This window comes from Perognathus longimembris, chromosome 18 (genome assembly GCF_023159225.1).
Source record: "Perognathus longimembris pacificus isolate PPM17 chromosome 18, ASM2315922v1, whole genome shotgun sequence".
Classification (NCBI taxonomy): domain Eukaryota; kingdom Metazoa; phylum Chordata; class Mammalia; order Rodentia; family Heteromyidae; genus Perognathus; species Perognathus longimembris.
Genome location: NC_063178.1, coordinates 27,387,939 through 27,410,043, shown reverse-complemented (window position 1 = coordinate 27,410,043; position 22,105 = coordinate 27,387,939).

Here is a 22,105-nt window from a genome sequence, read left to right as displayed (position 1 = left end):
CCTAAATGGCCTTTAGGTGCCTCAGCATTGATTTGGAGGGGACTTGGTTTGGTCTCTGCTCTCATTATTCACCAACCCCTTTGGCTCATGTGTTTATGGGTAATTTGGCTCTCATTCTTTGGCCACCTCAGCAAGGAATCCCACCTGCTGTGTTTCACTCCCAGGATAGTTGTGTATTTGTGTGTTTGGGGTTGGGATTTTGTTAATTTTTCATAATCTTTAAGTAGTTGTATACAGGAGGTGCCATTTAGCAAAGCAGTTTATGAACACAGCTCATCTTGATCAGTGTCACCCTTCAACATTCTCAAAGCTCTCCCCGTTTGACCCATCTCTTCCCTAACTTTTCTTCATGTTGTGGCATAAACAATGAATTCTTGACTACATTCTCCTTCATTTCCCCCCTTCATTCGTCTACTCCTCTCTACTTGGCCCCCCTTCACCACTTGCATGTACCCATTTCCTGGTACTGATTTTGTTGGGCTTTGGCCTAGTGTTTCTAAAAGATTATACTATTTGAGCTCCCCATATGTTTTCTGTGTGCACAGGGCATTCTTAACGTGCCACATCACCACTATATCAATTAATAGGTAGAGATAATTAATTAGCATGTGGCTGGAACTCAGTAGGCAGGGTGATATATACAGACAGATACATACAGACATTCTCCAATGGAGTTAAGTCCCAATCACACAATCATAAGTTAGAAATACTGTGAGGGAGACAAGTTGGATAAGAAATTTACTCACTGCCTTATGTATGAAACTGTAATCTCTCTGTATATCACTTTAACAATAAAAAATGAAAAAATTCATTAAATACTACCTCTAACCTATCAAATGTCATAGCTTGGCCTAGCTTACCTATGTGTGCTCAGAACACTAACACTAGTGAAAGAGATTTAATCATACAAACAGTATAGTACCAGGTACACACACAAAACACTTCATACAAAGTCGTTCATTCACGAACTCCCATAATGTCAACTATCAACATGCAAAGGGGAGGCAGTGGGGAGAGAAGGAATGAAGCACTAAGAATACAGTCATATTCTAGTAAGGGAGCTGGGCTCATCTCTCCTACATCCCCTCCTACATCCATGCTACAGGGCAAGATGCAGAACAAAAATAAAGAGTCCCACCTTTAAGTAATAAGCTAGGTTATTAATAGGAATAGAGAATAATGTGAGGTTTCTTTTATTTCAAAATCATTTTTGTGAGCAGGATTTTCTGCTTGATGGTAGCAAGTTGAAAGATCAAGTCTGTAGGTCCCTCCCTCTCCCAAATCCTTGTCTTTGTGTGTGGTTTTTTAAATCCTGTCTTAATGCAGCAAATATGGATAGTTCAGTTTCTGGTCTGAACATTAAATGAGATACAATTTAAGAGAACTAATTGAACATAGGAGATTTGTTCCTGCTAAGTAATCAGACACAGAGCTTCATTACACCTGTGTTCTTAATTATAATGATAGCCAAAATGAATTCTGACCCAAGCCTTACAATGTTGCTCCTATTGGAGCATTAGGAATGATCAGCAAACATCACCATGAGAACCATTATTCACAGCGGACCACAAGAGCTGTGTCCAGAGTAGGATATGAAACATCACTTTGGAACTATTATAACTTGTCTGGAGAAATTTAAACAGACACTATGGGCATAGAAGGTAGTGGGAAAATCCAGAGAAAAAATACTTAATTGTGGCTCTCTTTATTGTCTTTATTTTATTTCCAGGAAAGAATGACCTGAAAGGAAGAGATAGTTTTCTTCTTCATTGCAGGCTAGCATTCATGAAGACACTGGCATACATGTAAGCACAGTGCCCTTCACAATTACCTCTAATGAAATTGGGAGTACACTATGAGAATTCTCATTATCTGGAATCTATGAAGTAGGGAGTTTACACTATTTCTATTTAAAATGCAATTTCATAGCTGAGCACTGGTGGCTGTAATCATAGCTACTCAAGAGGCTAAAAATCTGAAGATAGAGATTCAAAGTCATCCCAGACAGGAAAATCTGTGAGCCTCTTATCTCCAAGGTATCACAAAAGAGAGCAAGAGAGAGAGAGCTAGAAGTAAAGCTGTGGCTCAAGTGGTAAAGCACTAGCCTTGATCATAAAAGCTCAGGGGCCATGCCCAAGTCCTAATTCAAGCCTCAGAACCAGCACTCATGCACACACACACACACACACACATACACACACAGCAATTTCATGACTGAGGGCCTATTTGCTAACATCCTCTCCTTATCAAGGATAGGAAGATATGACTGTATGGTCTGCTGGAGAGTCCTTAAAACTTGGTTTACATTGCTGTGTAATACACACAGAAGTGGGCAGGTGTGGACAGGATGGAGGGGCAGCCCTAAGCAGGAAGATGGCTCAATGCCATGAAGAGGAATGGACCAGACACGGGAGTTAAACCTGTTAAAAACAAAACAGCAATTTAAAAAAAAAGTCTAAAATCCATATGGCAGGCTTCCAAGTTTTCTAACAAAGTAATTTGCCTTTCTAATAAGAAGTGCCTCCGTTATGATTCTGGGAAAGCTGAATCTCAGAGGAAGTTGCTCAAGATCAAATAAGTTACGAAAACGCACTGCGGAAAGATGCTAAAGCTCTTGAAATCCATCTGGCCCCTTGCTTTTGCCAAAAAAACTAAACTCGAAATTCGGTGGCCACCCACCCCCGCTCCTACAAAGCCAGAATAATTCTAGAGCCATGACAGAACACAGAATAAACCTTCCGCCTGAGTGAAAATTTTCCTTTCCTCAACACCATTTGCTCTAGCTATTACCCTGTATTTTCCCTTGTAAATTCTGTCACCGTCTTTCACAGAAGCTCTGTTCATGAGTCTAGATGCTGAATTGTCAGCTTCACATCTTCAGATTGCAAAACGGGCATGTGTTTCTCACTTGGGACTTGCTGGCTTTGGACATTGCTCCCCTGTGAGGAAAGAGGACCCAGCTTCTGATGGTGTGTGCAGCTGCAAAGGGCGTGGGAGCCAGGAAGGGGCACTGGCTTCATGAGGGAGGAGGGGAGGATGTCCTTCCAAGCATGCTGGGATGCGCCCAGCTGCAAGTGTGGTGTGGGTGGAACGGGGAAAATACTGACCAGGAAGCTTGGATGGATCCGAAGCATTGCTTTACAGAGACCAGGAAGAATTCTGAAGAACAACATGTCTACCCCAACCAAGCAGAACCTCAGTCCATCAGAAGAAATTAGGAGAAGGGAAGGATTGACAAGTTAACCCTTCTCCTTAAATGCTACTTTTTCTTTGTTTTGTTTTTTGGGGGACGGGGGGAGGGAGGGGGAAGGAAAGGAAATGTGTTTTCTTGAGCTAAGGGCATGTGGCTCAAGTGATAGAGTGATTGCCTGGCAAACAGAAATCTCTGAGTTCAAATCTCAATCCTATTAAAAATGGGAAGAAAATATTCTTTCCATCCCTTCTTTTCTCTTTCAGACTTGAATCTTTGTGTTTTATTTCTGTTTCAGGAGTGGGTACTATTCAAACGTGGGCATATGAAAAAAGTATTCACTACTATACCACTTTCCCCAGCACCATCATAGACTTCTTTAATGAAAGAAAACATTAGCATTAGTCAGTCACTGGTGGCTCTTGCCTGGAATCCTCACTACCTAGGAGGCTGAGATCTAAGGGCTGCTCAAAGACAGTGCAGGCAGGAAAGTCCACGAAACTCTTATCTCCAATTAACCACCTACAAGCCAGAAGTGGAGATGTGACTCACGAGCTAGAATACAAAGAAGCTTAGGGACAGCACCCAAGCCCAGAGTCTAAGCCCCAGGATTGACACAAAACAAATAAATAAATATAAATATATTTTTTTAAAAAAAACAGCATTTCTGTAGATGTGATATAAAAAGAAGAAAACCAGGAAGTGAGCTTATTTAGAAAGAATGTCCTGGTGAAAGATAGAGCTGGCAGAGAGAGAGAGAGAGAGAGAGAGAGAGAGAGAGAGAGAGAGAGAGAAGCTGCCACCTGGATAAGGTACAGACTTCATATAGCTCCCTCTCCCATGGGAACTATGGCCCCACTAATAAACCTCCTTATGAACCTTCTTCTCCTGTCTGTGATTATCTCCGCATGGTCCTCTGGGATGGCTAGGACCTAAGCTTTCAGTTTTAACTTGGTCTCCAGAGCTTAAGTTACTGTATCCAACAAAAGCAAGAATACCAAAACACACCTCCCCATCATTGCAATAATGATGTCTTTGAGCCAGAGATAAACAAAGAGTTAGACTGCCATCAAACCACGGCTTATACCATTCCTGGAGTAATATGGGACAATAATGTGTAGATTTACTGGATAAACTACTTGGAGAACTTTTGGTAGTCACTGCACATTTATGGTAAACCGTCAGGATTTTTTGGCATGATTACAATGTGTTCTAGGGTTGTTGGGCTTTTTTTTTTTTTAGTTTTTATAAGATCTCTATATATGTGTATCAGCCAGTTTCAACACAGAATGGCATAAGATAATGTAGAAAACATGACTCTCTTATCAGCAGACACTAAATTATATAAGATAAAATGAGGAATTCTCCAGCCCTACTCAACTGAGGAACTTAAAGAGAAACTACAGGAAGAGGAGGTAGAAAAGGAGCTGAATAAAAATGCTTGTGATTTTTCATTAATGTCTATGGAAGGAAAATTGAAAGGCTCATATCAGAACATAACTGTCCCTGATTTACTGAATATTGTACATGCATTAAATCTGTAGTGAGTTATTGTTGTCATTTCACAAATTTAATTCCATTTTGTAGAAACCTAATGTGGATCACAAAGGTCCATGAGTTCCATCATTCTCAAAATCCTTCTATCTTTTTACAACCCTCCACCACCCTCCAAGTGTCACTGTAACAAGTCAGGGCCAGTTATCATCCCATTGTCCACAGAAAATGTCTAACTCAGAATACTTTCCCAAGAAAAGAATTCTGCCTTAAACTAGGGGTAGTACATATGAAAAAAGATTCCAAGTTTCCATGAACTACTTTTCTGATTGTTTTTAGAAACTATCTGGCAACTATATAATCCACTAAAATGGAAAATTGAAAGTTCAAAAGAACTTTTGAAACTAGGCACCAAAAGGACATTTCTGACTCTTCAAAATTTTAAGCTTGGCTATTTTTGAATTGTGCTCATTAATACATATGCCTCTACTAAAAAATGGAGCAGCCATGGTTGAACTAATGTTTAAGTGATCTCACAACCTGGAAATTTGGGGATTTCTAACACCTTCCTTTCATCTCTGGGAAAAACCATGAGCTTTCATTTAAATGAAAATCAAACTTAAATAGCTTGGACACTTTCAAGCTGTGAACATGAACTGTATGTGCAAACCGGGGCAAGATCTGTCTCTGTGGGATAGTGTAAGAAGGAGGAGGGAACAGAGAGCAGATGACTGGACAGATGTTCAAAGAGACTCTGGGTTGGCAAGACAACTTGCATCCATTTTAGCTTCCTTAGAGGCAAATGGGAAAGACAAAAAAACAGTGGTATAGCAAAGAAAGCAAATTGCAGGTGGTGGGCTGGTGATGTAAAACTACCAGATCCAATTAATAGCAACCACATTATCTCAGGACTATAAACACTCACTGGAAAGGAAGTAAATTCATGGTGTCAATACCTATGACATCATGTCAGTAACTGTGACAATGGCATTTCTGATAAGAAAGGCCTGAGACAGTTTCTCAAATCCATACATTGTAACTGATGTAAAAACAAGACATGCAGCAGAAGTAAATCTTCCTCTGCCTTTGATCTCAAAAGAGATGTGGGGGAATGTGGTTTTTGTTTTGTTTTTCAAGTGGTCACAAGTTCCATTCAGAAATCTATTGATGTAAAGAAATGGGAGAATATCGCATGGAAATCCAGAAAAATGGAGACACCAAAGTAAATGAAAGTTTCAAATATTTTTTTTTAAATATTTTACTTTTCCCTGGCAGGGAAGTTTGTGAGACTCTTTTCTCCAACAAACCATCAAAAAAAACATAAAGCAAACAAACAAACAAAAAAAAAACAGAGTAGAACTGTGGCCCAAGTGGTAGAATGCTAGCAAAAAAAAAAAAAAAGCTCAAGGACAGTGTCCATGCCCTAAGTTCAAGTCCCAGGATGGCTGAAGAAAAAATAAAATATTTTACTTTTTAAAGGTTCTTGTTTATGAGTCTTCTTACCACTGAACAAATGTATAGAATTTACAAGTCCTTGTGGATAGAAACATGGCTGCCAGTCCAATTGCGTCAGTATTAAACAACTCACTCTAAGCCAACTGGGTAGAACCATTCTATAGTTCATGCTTTCAGTTCTATGAAGCCTATCAACATCTAATTATTCTGATTTTCATAGAGGTATATGTTGGAGGATGGAGAGCCTTGTTTAGCCTATCCTTAGTCTTCAGGCTATAAGGAAGATTAAACAAGACATATTTGATGAAAGCTCTGGTTACTTTCTTTACACAAGATAACTTGTCCTGGGTCTTCCTTCCACTTGACCTATCCCTTCCTTTTGCTTTGACTCAAGGATCTACTTCCAAAACTATGTTTTCCAAAATAAATGTGGAGGGCTGGGGATATGGCCCAGTGGCAAGAGAGCTTGTCTCGTATACATGAGGCCCTGGGTTCGATTCCCCAGCACCACATATACAGAAAACGGACAGAAGTGGCGCTGTGGCTCAAGTGGCAGAGTGCTAGCCTTGAGCAAAAGGAAGCCAGGGACAGTGCTCAGGCCCTGAGTCCAAGGCCCAGGACTGGCCAAAAATAAAAATAAAAATAAATAAGTAAATAAATGTGGAAAGAATAATTTGGTACCTGAGAAACAAAGACCTAAGTTGACTAGATTCTACTGCCTCTCTGTCCCCACAAAAACTCTATCAGGTACCTACCTACCTCCATTGGCTTAATTAAATTGTTACAGGTTCTTCAATGGCTAGAGATTCTCTTAATGTGTATTTCACATTAAAAGTTTTAAAAATGTGTTCACAAACAATATTATTTATAACAGGTTTATTCATAAGTGCTAACAACTAGGACTTTTTTAAAGGTCCTCCTCTACCTGGGGACTGGATATAGTATAACTTCATTAAAAGCATATGTTTATTAAAAACCATATGTTACTATTTAAAAACCAATCTCTTAGACCTAAGAAAGACAACCAGTCTTTCTCAGCAACTACTTTGTTATCCGTGCTTTGTGGTGTTGCAGGTTGAACCAACACCTTTCATGTGCTAGGCAAAGTGTGCTAGCAATTGAGCGTTGCTCACAGCCCTTTGATTTTGTGGTGGGATTTGAGTTATGGCTTTGAGACAGTGTCTTAATACTAGCTTTACTCCCAGGCTAACCTCAAACACCAGATCCTTCTGCCTTCACCTCCTGAGAAGCTAGAATTACAGGCATGCACCACCACACCTGACTCCAAATGCATCATTTAAGTGAAAGAAGTCAGACTTAAAAACTATAAAGTGTATGATTCAATTTATATGGTAATCTGAAAAATGCAGAATCATAGGGATGGAAATAAAAAGTCAGTGATTTCCAGAGACTGGTAAAGGGACTGGGCACCTAGTAACATGGAAACAATTTGGAAGATATTGAAGTACCTTCATTCAATACTTAACTGCTTTATTTGATTGTGTTAATTACACAATGTGTACGCATTTGCGAATTGGTGAGATTTCACTGTATATAAGTTATACCTTAAGAATGAGAATGAGGGGCTGGGGATATAGCCTAGTGGCAAGAGTGCTTGCCTCATATACATGAGGCCCTGGGTTCAATTCCCCAGCACCGCATATATAGAAAATGGCCAGAAGTGGCGCTGTGGCTCAAGTGGCAGAGTGCTAGCCTTGAGCTAAAAGAAGCCAGGGACAGTGCTCAGGCCCTGAGTCCAAGGCCCAGGACTGGCAAAAAAAAAGAAAAAAAAAAAAAGAATGAGAATGAACTAATCACAGAATTCTTTCTGAAATGAGAAATGCAGAATAAATGGTAGGGCATATGAGAGCTGGAGAGAAATATGATTCATTAGGAATCACACCTTACCTATGCATGATAGCACCCAGGCCTCCAGATTCAAGAGTATTACTAATAAGTTCAAACAACTTAGAGAAAGACACAGCACAATAAAGCAAATGCAGGTTCTGCTTCCTTCACTGTTTTCTCCCATCCCCACCTGCTTAGAGCTTGGTAGCCTCAGCTAGGATGGGGGAAATCTATGCTTACAGAGCAGTTACATTCTAGAAGCCTCTCCCAAGGCCACTGTGTAAATGGGAAGCTTTGATTTGGACTGCTGTGATAAAATGCCTTTGGATAGGTAATGTATCAACAATATAAATTAATTTCTGATGGTTCTGGAAGCTGGCATGTCCAAGAAGAAGGTACAACAGATTGGGCATCTCATTGACTTAGCCCGTCTGCCTCATAGATGTTAAGTTCTGGCTGCAGCCGGCTATAGTGCAAAGCTGGCCACACTCCCTGGGGCCTTTGCAAGAGGGCACTAATCTCATCCTAATAATTTCCTAACACCCCTAACTCTGCTGCACTCAGAATTCATTTTTAACATTTGAAGGTAGGGATGAAGGACATTCCAAACATAACAGGTACCATTAAAACCTTACACAAACCCAACCTTCCTACTGGGCAGGAAAGAGATACACATGTTCTCAGGTGCCAGTGGCCCACACCTGTAATCCTAGCTATACAGGAAGCTGAGTTCTAAGGATCACAGTGTGGAAGCTAGCCCAAGCAGGAAAAGTCCATGAGATTCTTATCTCCCATAAACTACCAAAAAAGCAGGAAGCAGCACTATGGCCACATGGTAGAATGCCAGCCTTGAACAAAAGAAGCTCAGGGACAGTGCCCAGGCCTTAAGTTCAAGCCCCAGGACCAGCATTAAGAAGAAAGAAGAAAGAAGGGGGAGGAGGGAGAGGGGGAGGAGGAGGGAAAGGGGGAGGAGAAGGAGGGGCAGGAGGGGCTGGAAGGAGAGGAGGGGAGGAGGGGGAGGAGGAGAGGAGGGGGAGGAGCGAGAGGAGGGGAAGAGGGAGAAGAAGGGGGAGGGAGAAGAGGAGTAGGAAAGAGAGGAAGGAAGGAAGGAAGGAAGGAAGGAAGGAAGGAAGGAAGGAAGGAAGGAAGGAAGGAAGGAAGGAAGGAAGGAAGGAAGGAAGGAAGGAAGGAATACTGGTTGATACTGATTGCAGCCTGATAACATAAACAGGTGAGTGGAGGCTGTGGAAGGTAGAGTCTGAATGGGTTGTCCTAAACAATTTGTAGGTGGGGCCTGAAAGGAAAAACCAGGAGAGAGCAAGGGAAGGGGTGACATTGTTAAAAAAAAAAAAAAAAAAAGAAATGTACTTTTTATCTGACTTATGTAACTATAGCCCCTCTATACATCACTTTTATAGTAACAATAAAAATGCATGAAAGAGAAAAATAGTTGTGAGGACATAGGAAAAGAGGAAAAAAGAAAGAATGGAAGGAGAAAAAAGATCCATTGGTCCTCAATGTTCGGGCTTGCAGCTCTTCTTATCAACTTTGTCAGCTGGGTTTTAGGTGAAAAAAAACAAGGAATTTGTTTCAGAATTGAGATGTGGCTCAGTGGTAGAGCTCTTGCTCAGTACTAGTGAAGCTCTGGGTCCCATTTCTAACACAAAGAAAGAAAACGGGGAGCAGGGGTTGTGGAGGGAGAGATTCCCAATTCAATTAAAGTATAAAGAAAGTCATGTGATTCTTCAAGGGAGTTTAAATTTAGGCAAAATATGCATTACTGAGAAGGAAAACTGGTAATTTACTTATTTTAACACAGTCCATTTTTCTTTTTCGCCAGTCCTGGTGCTTAAAGTCAGAGTCTGAGCACTGTCCCTGGCTTCTTTTTGCTCCAGGCTAGCAGCACCACTTCTGGCTTTTTCTGTATATGTGGTGTTGAGAAATTGAATTCAGGGCTTCATGCAAGCACTAGGTCACATTCCCAGCCCCCACAGTCCATTTTGAATAAATACTTTTAAGGCTAAAGTAGTTCCTTATCCAAGATGAGAATGTTTCTAGCAGAAGCAAACCATAAATTTATAATGAAATAAAGATGTCAAAATAGCAGATAAAATGTTTTGTATAGGCAAATAAAATGAATGCTTTGGACTGAGTTAATTCCAGCTGTCTCCAATTCTATCATTTTTGTAATTTTTCCGTCCTCATTCTCCATCCCTATAATGTCCACATAAAACAATGGATGCATTTATATATTTTAATTCTTAACACTTGTAAATAAACCCATGAGACAAAAATGCAGCTTTCCTTTTTCTTTTAGATCCTGTTGTATATTTCCCTAAACATCTGCCATTCGAGTCCTGCCATCACCATCTTTACCCTGTCTCAGCCCACTTTTCTAACATGTCCTTCATATGCCCTGCATGTGTCCTTTTCTTTCTTTCTTTCTTTCTTTCTTTCTTTCTTTCTTTCTTTCTTTCTTTCTTTCTTTCTTTCTTTATGGCAATACTGGGGCTTAAACTTGGGGCCTTATACTTGCTAGGCAGGTGCTCTACCACACACTTAGCCCTTCTTGCTCTACTTATTTTTGAGATAGAGATTTACTTTTTGTCTGGGCCTGCTGGACTATAATCCTCCTATTAATGCTTCCTGTTATAGTTAGTAGGACAGTGTCACCACACCCAACTTTTTCTGTTGGGATGGGATCATGTGCATGTTCTTTTCTCAGACTGGCCTGACACCACATTCCCCCTGATTACCAACTCCTAAGTAACTAGGAGGTATGAGCTACCCTACCTGACCTTCTTTCACTGAAATTTATGAAAAAGAAATTATATGTTACTATATAAATCAAAAATAAAAGATTGCTCAAATGCATAGACAAATAGAATCTGAAAAACTGGAAAAAGTCAACTACTTTCATATAGAGAAATGTCCCTAACAGTTCATCAACAGTATTTTTTAAAACCTATGCCAATCCAAAGAGTGGTTGCAAAATGACCAAGGATAGTTCCTCCTAAGTTATCAGTGCTTCGTTACCCTCTCACTGTGCTTTGAGCAGAGTTCTCTAACTGCATATGCACTGAACCGTGGCCTCAAGTGCACACCACCACGCTGGGTTCCCTTCAGCACTCTGAGTTTCTGAGGCCTGCCATAACAAAGCTCCAAACTCAGATGGCTTCCACCTACTATCATTCACTGTCGCCAGGAAAGGTAAAGCTGGAACATGCTCGGGAGCATGTCAAGAGGGAATCACTCCTTGCTCCTTCCCATGTGTGCTGTAGTACCTGCCTTTCTTTAACTGACAGGTACCACACTCCACCCATGTTTGCCTTTTCCCTGTGTCTGCAGCTGCTCTTCCTTCTGCATGGCCCAACTTCTTTTCATACGAGCACCAGCCCTATTGGATTGGGGCTACACCAGCCCTATTGAATTGGGGCTACACCAATACCTAATTGTGACTTGCTTGCCTCTGGAAAGCCTGTTTCCAAGTAAAGTCACTTTAAGGTGAGCTGTGGGAGGCTGAAGATTTCAACACATCTTGGGTGCATGGCATAAACCCCCAAACACCATGGGGGTGTCAGCTCCCAGCTCCCTGTCACTGGCTGCCACACAGTCGCTCTGCCTATTTTCTCCTGCTGAAGCAAATCCACAATCCTAACTCTGCTTCAGCCGAGGTTCTGAGGAATCATTGCCAGCTGAGCTTCAGAAGGTCTAACATCATCGTAGATTGACTTAGGTAAGCACATGTACCATGTTGTTTTTTGCTCAATCCTGCTCCAAGAAGCCCCGCTCAGCTCAGTTCTATCCAAATCCACAGCCAGCATCAATGGGATGCGCTCCTCCTTTCCTGCGGGAAGCTATCAATCTTTCTAACTCCAAGCACCTTGCCTTTAAACTACAGGTATAATTGTACTTATCTCATTGGTAATGGCTGGTGGTTATATAAATATGCAAGAAAATATTCAGCACAGCTTGGGTGTCTGCTATTCAATAAATGTTGAATGCAAAAAGAATGGCTGCAAAACTGCTCATTATTACATTGAGATGTTGTGAAGACCATCAGAAGGAGTCGTTTCTGCAGTTTTCTTGGATCCATAAGGTTTCAGAATACAGCGCTCTCTGGGTCTCATTTCTAATCAGACCCTGGTCTAATTTCCTCATCTGTACCAGAGAGAAGCTGAACACCCAACGGAAACAACCTCACAGTTTCCAAGGTTCCCTAAGGGCCCACGGGGCCTCAAATGGAAGACTTCCTAAACTCTCAAATTAGACACAGCTTACATAGGCTTCATTCCTGAAACAAAGCCCATGCTAATGAGTTGCTTCCTCTCTCCATCTCTCTCCTATCACCTCCTTTCAAATGTCAGTGCTAATCCTCAGTAGGAGGACTTAATGATCTTGAAGGTGGGCACAGACAATGTGGTGACAATCCAGCTTAAATTAAGCATAATGAAGTTGTTTTTAAAGTGAATTATACTGAAATACCATTTGTCTTCCTTCCCTTCCTCACCAAGAGGATGAATGACTTTGTGTTTTGCTTTTGTTTACTTTTCAGTTAGGTTCTCATCCATTTTTTTATTCCTCAGCCCATTCTCAGCCCTCCATCCGGCTATTCAGCCTCCCATGGAGCTGGGGTTATAGGATTGAACCACCACATCCAACTTGGTTTTTGGAATAGGGTCTCACTAACTTTTTTTTTCCAGGCTGGCCTTGAACCATGACAGAGATGGCTCTGTCTCTTGCTTAGCTGGGATTAAAGGCATGTATCAGCATGGCCAGACCTCCAACATTCATTTTTCAATTGCCCAAAGGACAATGCTTATGTACACTATGTAATTTGATGGTTCTCTTTTTGTTCCTGTTCTCCTAATCTGTCCACTCCAATCATATCCTGCACAACTGGAAAAACTTAACCCCAAAGATCTTTCTCCTCTTCCTCCCAAGTCCAACATAGATCCTCAACCAGGATATCCCAGTTTGCACAGAGCAAATAGAAGCAATATTGGTTTTGCTTTTTCCTTCCTCTCTGTTTAAATTCAAAAGTGAAGACATTACTAATATGAATTTGTGGCTGCTCAAGGTTTGGCACATCTGTAAAAGTGTCACCTCATTAAATGGTTTTTATATGAACATGAAATCAGCTTAATTATCTTGACCATCTGAGCTATAAAAGTTTTTCCCAACAGGATTTCCCATAAACCCTGGAGCAAATAGCAAACTAATTTAACCACTTAATTGCCTTCCTCCTAAAGCAGAGCCCTGTGACCTTCAGTTATTTCCTCCTTTGCAATAAAGAAGAAAACTTACATCCAGACCCTACTGGAAGAAGCCATAACATGACAGAAAGGAGCCCGGTTTTGTGCTCTTGGAAGGTAAGTCTTCACTCACCATTTCTGCTGATGGGAACAGAGCCTTCTGTTTCTCTAGCCTTGGGGCCCAGGAGGATTTAATGATATTTCTTCTCCAATTTTTTGTGGACTGTGATAAGCCTGGGCATGTATGTTGACAGCGTAGGGACTGGAGACAAAGCCTTTGTTCCTGAGCTTTCTGAAGCTTCCTCTATGGGAGCCATTTGGCAGGAGCCTAAAAGCCTTCTAGGATAGCATGACAGAGCAACCTGGGGTTCAGATTGGTGGGACTTTTCTTTTTTCCAAAAAAGGAATTAGTAGCCCCTATGTTGCAGGCCTTCATAAGGAATCAAGATTTTTACTTTTGGTTTATCATTGCCCATGTGACTAATAGCTATTCACTACAGTGTTCTATGAATTAAAAAAAAAAAGACTAGATGAGTCCATTGACAATGAGAAATATACGCTAGCTGTGCAAACACAACACACACACACACACACACACACACACACACACACACACACACACACACTCCCCACAGGAAAAATGAACAGCCAGGCAGTTGCTAAGTAGGATTAAAGGTAAATCCAAAATCCCATGCCAGTCTATTAAAATGAAACAATATTTGTCTTTTAGATAAGAAACAGTTCTGAGACATTCAGCATACCCTTCATTCATTAATCCAAAACCATCCTAGAAAATCTGTCACCTGGAAAATGGTAGAAAATACAAAGATACAACAGAGGCCTTTGTCCATGAAGATAGAATGGTTCTTGTAGTTTGTTTTGTTTTTGCCCATCCTAGGGCTTGAATAGGGTCTAAGAACTGTTCCTGAGCTTTTTTTGCTCAAGAATGATGCTCTACCACTTGAGCCACAGCTCTACTTCTGGCTTTTTCAGTGGTTAATTGCATATAAAACTGTCACAGACTTTCTTGCTTGGGCTGGCTTCAAACCATGACCCTCAGATCTCAGCCTCCTGAGTAGGATTACGGGTGTGCTAAGAGCATGGTTCCTGTTTTTAAAAAGTATCTTAATAAGTAATTACAGCAGACTTCTGCATCCACAGATTCCTCCTTAATGGATTTAATCCACTATAGTAAGAAAATATTTATGGGGGGGGGGAAAATCATCTATACTTAACATGTATGGACTTTTTGTCTTGTCCTTATTATTCAAATAATGTAGTTGATAATAAGTGGGGCAGCCCTAGAGCCTCGTGGCTATGACTGGGTGCAGGAAGTATACATCCATGATGCTTGAGAAGAAAGCCCCATGCCAGCGGAAAACTTCTGGTTTGTGTGTTTGCCTTATCTTGTGGTTGAGTAAAGACACAGAGTTCTGAATGCTTGACATTACACAGTGATCCTGTCCAAAGACAGGCTGAGTGCCTGTTCTTTAGTGGGCCTAATCTTTATTTCTTCCTGACATCTGTTATCTACCTCTGGGACTGTGCCCTTTGATCTGTAACCCCAAACCTCCCCAAGCTAACAGGTACTCACTGACATTAAAAACTGGGGACTAAGGAATCTGGGGAGTTTAGTGGGGAGGAAAGTTGGGGTCTGTCCAAAAAACTCTCCCTTGCCTCTCTGGACAATATGTATCTACAGTAATCCTTTCTTCCTCTGTCACAGTATCCGCCCAATGGAACTGGCAAATAAGTATTTAAATAGCACATCCTGTACTCTAAGCAATAAATGCAACCTATGAGTGGCTTATGTGCATCAGAATACTGCATGGTATTCTGGCAAATGCTACATTGTTTCATACAAACCCCTTGAGCATCCTTGGACTTGGGTATCTGCAGTACAGGAGAAGGTCCTGGAACCAATCCTACAAGATACCAAATAAAAGATGTCAAGTACCCTCACAGCCTGTACAATGAACTCCAGGGCTCATCACACAAAGCCTGGCATGAGTGTATTGCTGATCGCGCTGCCTGATGCTTCCCTGTGTGCTCCATTTGTTCCTGTGAAAATCAATCAGTAGCATCATGCTTTTTGCTCATAATTCTGTCCTTAACCTGGAAGAAGCTTCCTTTTCACCATCAATGCTTTGCCTTCAAGATTTATACCAGGCACTGTCCTTATAGGGAAACCTCCCATGATCCCTTTTCTCAGTTCTTTCCCAGAAGCCTGGGCCTCCTGTGTAGGTATCTCACTGCATACTAGTAGCAACATTATTTCAATTGTTCCCCTAACAGGTTCCCCAGTCATGATTCGGATCAGTGAATTAATTTAGAATATAATATGGAGATAAAGGATACTCTATGTATAATTGAAGTAACTAAAAGGTTGAGCATTTGCCTAACATGCACCAGATTCTATATTCAATTCCAAGCACTGGCAAGCAAGTAACCAACCAACCAAGCAAAATGGATGGGAGGGAAGGAGGAACAAAAGAAAGAAGGAAAGAAAGAAGGGTGGGTTAAGCCAGGTACAGTGTTTCATGCTTGGAATGTCAATGACTTGAGAGGCTAATCCAGGAAAATTTTAAAAACAAAAGGACTTAGACCACATTGCAAAACAAAGATGTATTGGACAATAGGGTTTGGACAGTTGAGGGGTCAGTAAAACATCTTCTTTCCAGATTGATGGAATAAGGATAAGAGCAAACTTATGAACAAGACAGATATAAGTACAGAGGAGAGTCTGCCCTTACAAACTGCTCGATACAGTGAGCTGTATAAGATGTTTCATTAATGTTCTATTAATCCTCACAGAAGCAAATAGCCAGTGCTACATCTAGGGCATCGTGCCCTGTCAGTGAAATAGGGATATGGAGGTGGGAAAGGTAAGTTAGGGCTGTACTCCGAATAGGCAATTCTGATTAGGACCATTTCTGACTCCTAGAAAATATCTGAAATATCTGGCTAGCAAAATGTGGTCTCTAAACCTCCAGCCACGCACAGAGTAATCCTCATGAGGAAATTTGTCTAGTTGAAATATTGAATACGCTGAAATTTGTCAGTCATGAATGTCCATCTGTAGACTTGCCAGATGATTTGGGAGCTAAAGAGGAGTAGCTGGAGGCTTTCTAGGTAGGCACCAGGTATGCAGAGAATATAAATAGGCAGTGAGAATATGTCCTTGCTTCTCAAACTCTCTGCAACACTGGTCGTCTTTGAAAAACCAAGTACAAACAGAATTCTGTTCTGTGGGTGGACACCTGAGCCCCTAGCAAAGAAAGGCTTTGGAAAATGACCCCATGACATTTCCTGCATCTCTGGAATGCTGTGTGAACACATGGACACATCGCAGAAATCATTCTTGAGCCTCTGAAAGCTTTTCAGAAAGATTAAGCTTAATTTCAAAGGGAAATACAATGTGTGTGGCTCTGAACTGAGATTTGTATGAAGTTTGGAGTGTTCAAAGGAGCAGCTTCTCGAAAAGAATACATCATAAATAGGTATAAGAAGTCCAGCCCAGTTCTCCATGTGTCATAACAATGAGAGTTTGCTTTCACCTGAAACCTAGGCTCAGGGCAGCCCTGCCAGCAGGTGTAGTCATGAGCCTATGAGTATAGAATGCCTCCTCAAGTCTCTGGTGGAAGTGCAAGGCCTAGCAGAGTGAAGGAATGATGGGCTGCCTTCTGTGCAGGTATGCTCTCAAATGCATCTGCTCTGACACTTCCCTGTGGAAACTCCAAATGTAATAGCTTTGTTCTTCTAACTGATGAGTCTGAAAATGAGCTGAACATGAGAATCGAGAGGACAATTTAGTAATTTGGCCATTTTGGTAGACAAATTTATACCTCTGAAGGACTCCAATGGCCCATTTTCAATGATGTGATAAGGTAGTCTGAGCTTCTCCCATCTGCACACCGAAGATATAAGCTATCCCACCTGGGGGGAAATCAAATGACAGGTGCTCTCTTCCACCATTCAAAGCCACTAATGAGATTCTGCATTTGCCCAAATGATGAAAAGTTTTGTCTGTTTTCAGCTTTTCTCCCTAGTTCTTTGCATCACCTGTTCCTATATTTATTTATCTGGGTATGGAAAGGAAATGAAACTTGTAAATATCCTTCTATCCCCACCTGAATCCAGGTAGCAACAGCTGGCTCAGGCAGCTGCAAAATCTCAGACTATTGACTGGAATGAGGGTGAAGAGAGGAAGGAGTATGGAGAGAAGGCCTTCAGTCTATTTGCAATCATACTACATTTTTGGGATTTGGGAGCAGAATGTTCAGGGAAGACTTTCTACTTTAAGAGGCCCCAAATCAGGAAGTAACACCAAGAAGAATGGACACTGAATTTCATCATATAAATTGGTTGCCTTGAGATTAAGGTTAACGTAATAAAATAGCAACATTCGGATTTCAAACACAGAAAATATTTGAGCATGAACACTAGTCCAAGTATTGTATGAAATGTTATTATAGTTTTAAAAAGAACACCTGAATCATTGTATACCTGAAATCCAAGTTTAACAGATGACCAGTATCTTTGTTTACTAAAGGCAGGGGGTAATTCTTATAATGATGAATGGATGAGCCCAGAGAGCCATTCAGTCCTCAAATTTCATTTAAGCACAAAGGCTTAAAATGTATATTTAGTTTGCAGGTAAATGTGGATATTTATATTTAACATAAGTGTTCAAGATCACATTCTAAGAATTCACATCACTAAAATCTCCCCTGAAGTCACCAAAAAGGAGCGGAATACGGCCCACAGCTCCCACAGCTTCAGGTCCCCTGCTTTGTCCTGCCCACCCCTATTCCAGGCACGCCTACAACAAGGGCAGAATCATCTTAAATTAATAGGCCCCAAATACCTATCCACCAGCCTTCCTAGAATTTACACCTGAATTAAGTTTTTAAACCTCAAATAGAACTTTTTCCTGATTACAGTCTACACCTCAAATCTGGTAAAAGTAGAGAAATAGCAGGTGAATAGTTTGCATATTCATAAGAATATAAAACAATTGCCAGTATGAACTTTGATGGAAAAAATAACAATAAAAGATATTCTAGGGGTACTTTGAAATTTCAATATCTTACAGAAATGAAGTGTTACCTCTGATCTCCAGTGATGTATCAAATGGTTATATGCTTCTAGCAGCAGAGGTAAAAAAAAAAAATCCATCACCTGCCAGATTTAAAATGCTTTATATCTGAATATGTTCTATTTTGTTCATAAAGGGAATCAGAAGCACTGCGTGTGAAGTTAAGTATGGCTTAGAAGCCTATTTTTCCCCGAAAATCACAGAGATGGACACAAATCTTGAAACAACATAGTGTTTGTGAAAAAAAATGGCTCTGACATGGAGACACCTGTATCGCAATAACTTCTGCCTCTTGAGTACAGAAGTTTGAGCAGGTGCAGCACAAAATGACAAGGCAGGTTTAGATGTCTGTGGTGCTGCTGATGTGCACCCCAGCCAAGGAGCAAAATGAGATCCACGAAGCAATGTCAACAGTGTTTACCCACTCTAGCCTTTCAAGCTCTTGAGGAAACAAGCCACAACTATCGCTTTGGAGGAAACCAGATTACAGCTTGGAGATTCCAAAGCTAAATTAGGTGATACATAAAATGGAATTTCAAGAGCTTTTGTGAAGTGGAAGAATGTGCTACAGAAGTCATATTTCTGGAAACAGGAGAAGACCAGAAACAAGCCTAGAGGTCAGTGATCTTATCCAAGAGGACTTGCGTATGGCCCCAGAGCCTCCATTGTCACCTTACTTGGCAGGGAGGCAGCTGATAAAACACTATGATTTCAAAACTCAAGAAAACAGAGTAGGTGTCAAAGTGAAGTTCTCATTATTCAAATACATATCTTTGTTCAATCCGATTCATCCAGCATTTAATGAGGCCTTGATGAGCCATAGGAATACTAGACATCCTTAATTGAGCTGTAACACAAAACACAAGGGATCCCCACTTTCCTATTTTTTACTCCTTTTCTTCAAAAAAATAAAATAAAATGCTACCATTAGTCAGATGCCAGTGGCTCATACCTGCAATTCTAGCTATGCTGGTGACTGACATCTGCAAATTGTGATTCAAAGCAACCCCAGGCACAAAAGCTCAGGAACAGCACCCAGGCCCTAAGTTCAAGCACCAGATAGGTACACACACAGACACACACACACACACACACACACACACACACACACACACACACACCCCATTTGTGAAGTTGAGACATAAATTTAAAATGAATTGGAGAAAAGGGAACCTATGAATTTGATTTAGAAGAGTTTGCTAATCCTAACCTTGATCTGGGGAAAATAAGGATAAATCAGTCCTTGAGATTAAACCTTAAGTGTTATCAGTAGGAGACTCCTGCTGTATCTTCAATGTCCTGCCAGCATAGAGTACCAAATGGAAAGTTGGAGATAAAGAGGATTTCAAAGCTTTACTCTTTCCAATTTAAAAATAGGACCCAGAACACACAGGAAATGATTGGCAATTACTAACATTGATATATAGGGGTGGTGAGAAATTCCTACACCAAGAACAGTTCCCAATTAGCTTGACACAGTACATAAAATAGATAGGCTCCTCTATACAAAAATAGGAAGAGTTCATGGTTAAAGGTTAAGAACTTTATCTGAGAGAACTATTAATTGTATGTCTGCAAATACTTCAGCCCCTAATGGCCAAATGACGAAAGAAGGGAGGGAATTTTAGAAGCCAAGCAAGAACTCACACCAGATAAAAGCATCAGGCCCCCAGAGAAACAAATAGGAAAAAAACAGTAAGTGCCGGACAAAGACTGGAGGTAAGCGAAGAGATATACAACAGCAGAATGGAAAGGCCTCATAACCAACCATCTGCCAAGTAGATCCCAGACACATTAGCGATTTGAGCCACACTTTCTAGTGCTCAGCTCCATTATGATAATATATCCCCACCTATGAATCCAAGGAAAGAAATCTGGGAGGCTCCACAGGCAATGAAAGTAAGTGAGAGCAATGAAATGAGAATTGAGTGAGCAGTAAAATATAATTGTGATTTGAGGGAGAACAGCTCCATTTCAGCCTTCTGTACCATATGAGTCATGAGTCCCCCGTGCAAATCTCCAATTCTGATCCTCCTCCCAGGATGGGTTTGTATTGAAATATAGAGACTGGACCAGCCATCCATACTTATGAATCATAAATATTCATGAGACCCTCTCACTGTGGGGACAGTACGGTTACACTATCCCTCAAGCCCTGTAGCCTAGAAAACCCTATGATGAACATCTGTTTACACCTGTACATTGTGTACAGACAAGGTTTATAGCCTGGCTCTAAAAGGAAATTCTACCTCCCCTTTAATATCAAGATTTAGTATCAAGTGATAAAAGATACTCGGGCTTCAAGTGGAAAACATATCAATAAGCCACAGCCTCAAAGGATGTACTCTCGTTCATTTTCCCCTTTCTACTCTTGCTGTCTGTAATGGAGAACTGCCTAATTGACTTTTCTACTGGTAGCTACAAAAATGAACTTTTAATCAAATCCAAGTCTATCTAGCCATTGAACATCCATTTGGCAAGTCACGAAATGGCATCAGACTTGCATCTATGAAGAGTGAAATATTTGCCAGAACTCAATAATACCCTAAGGAGTTCAGCTTCTGAGATTTTCAGCAACAAGGTGTGTGCCCAAAGTGCCAAATATTCTAAATCTATAGTGCTGCTGTTTGTGTATCTATTTTTTCTCCTAACATCTGAATCATTTTGCCCAGCACTCAATACTTTCTCTGACATCTAGTTTTTCATGCACACTCTCATGGGTTTGTTGAGTTGGTTTGTTGTGAAAGGTGGAGGGGATCTCTTTCCTCAGTCTTCTCTCTTTTCAGGATTGCATTCAGATGACATTGACTCTCTCCCATGTTCATTGATTTGTGGCATGTGTACATTCATGATGGCCTATTGTGTCTGGTAGTGTACATGAATATGATTTTCTCCTCATTGCAGTTTGTATTTCCTCTGCCCCTAATTCCAACTAACAACATATTCCAGGGCTAAGAAGAATGGAATAGAAATAAATGAACTCCATGCTGTAAGTTGGTGACTTTAAATTGGGACTTTCCCTATTCATTTTCTCATTTTATTTCTATGCCTCAGTAATCCAAGAATTCCAGCAAAGAAACATTCCTTGTCATTGTTATTTAATGTAGGTTTTACCTTGTGAAGATTTTTCCCTCCTCAAAAATGTAAAACTGAAATATTCTCATTTCTCAGCAAGGAGATGAGCAAATAAGAAAATGCTGGCTTCTTCTCTTGATTTTTCATTTCCTTTATTTTCTTGTACTTCTCACTTTTCAGCATGGAATACATTCTCTCTCTTTCTCTCTCTCTCTCTCTCTCTCTCTCTCTGTGTGTGTGTGTGTGTGTGTGTGTGTGTGTGTGTGTGTGTGTGTGTGTGTGCTGGTAGTAGGGTTTGAAGTTAGGGCTTTACATTCTTGCTTACCTTAGCTTTCTGTGATCAAGGTTGGTACTCTATCACATGTGCCACATCTCTACTTCATAACGGAATGATTCCTATCCTATTCTTCTCATTCTATTTCTGTTTCCATCTATCCCCAACAGTGGCTGTCCACTTGGAAAGGTTCAGATAAATAAGCACATTCTTCTATAACATAAGGTTAAAGTTCTTCTCTTTCTGAAGATTCCTTCTTAGTAATACTGAATATATTTATCAATCCCAAGTAATATCTAATGAAGGAAAATCAGGCATCACAAATTGATAGCAAAAATATTTGGGAGCAGAGACATGAGTCCATATAGATTCCATAAGAATGAAATACTTTGATTGATACTTAATATTCAATATCT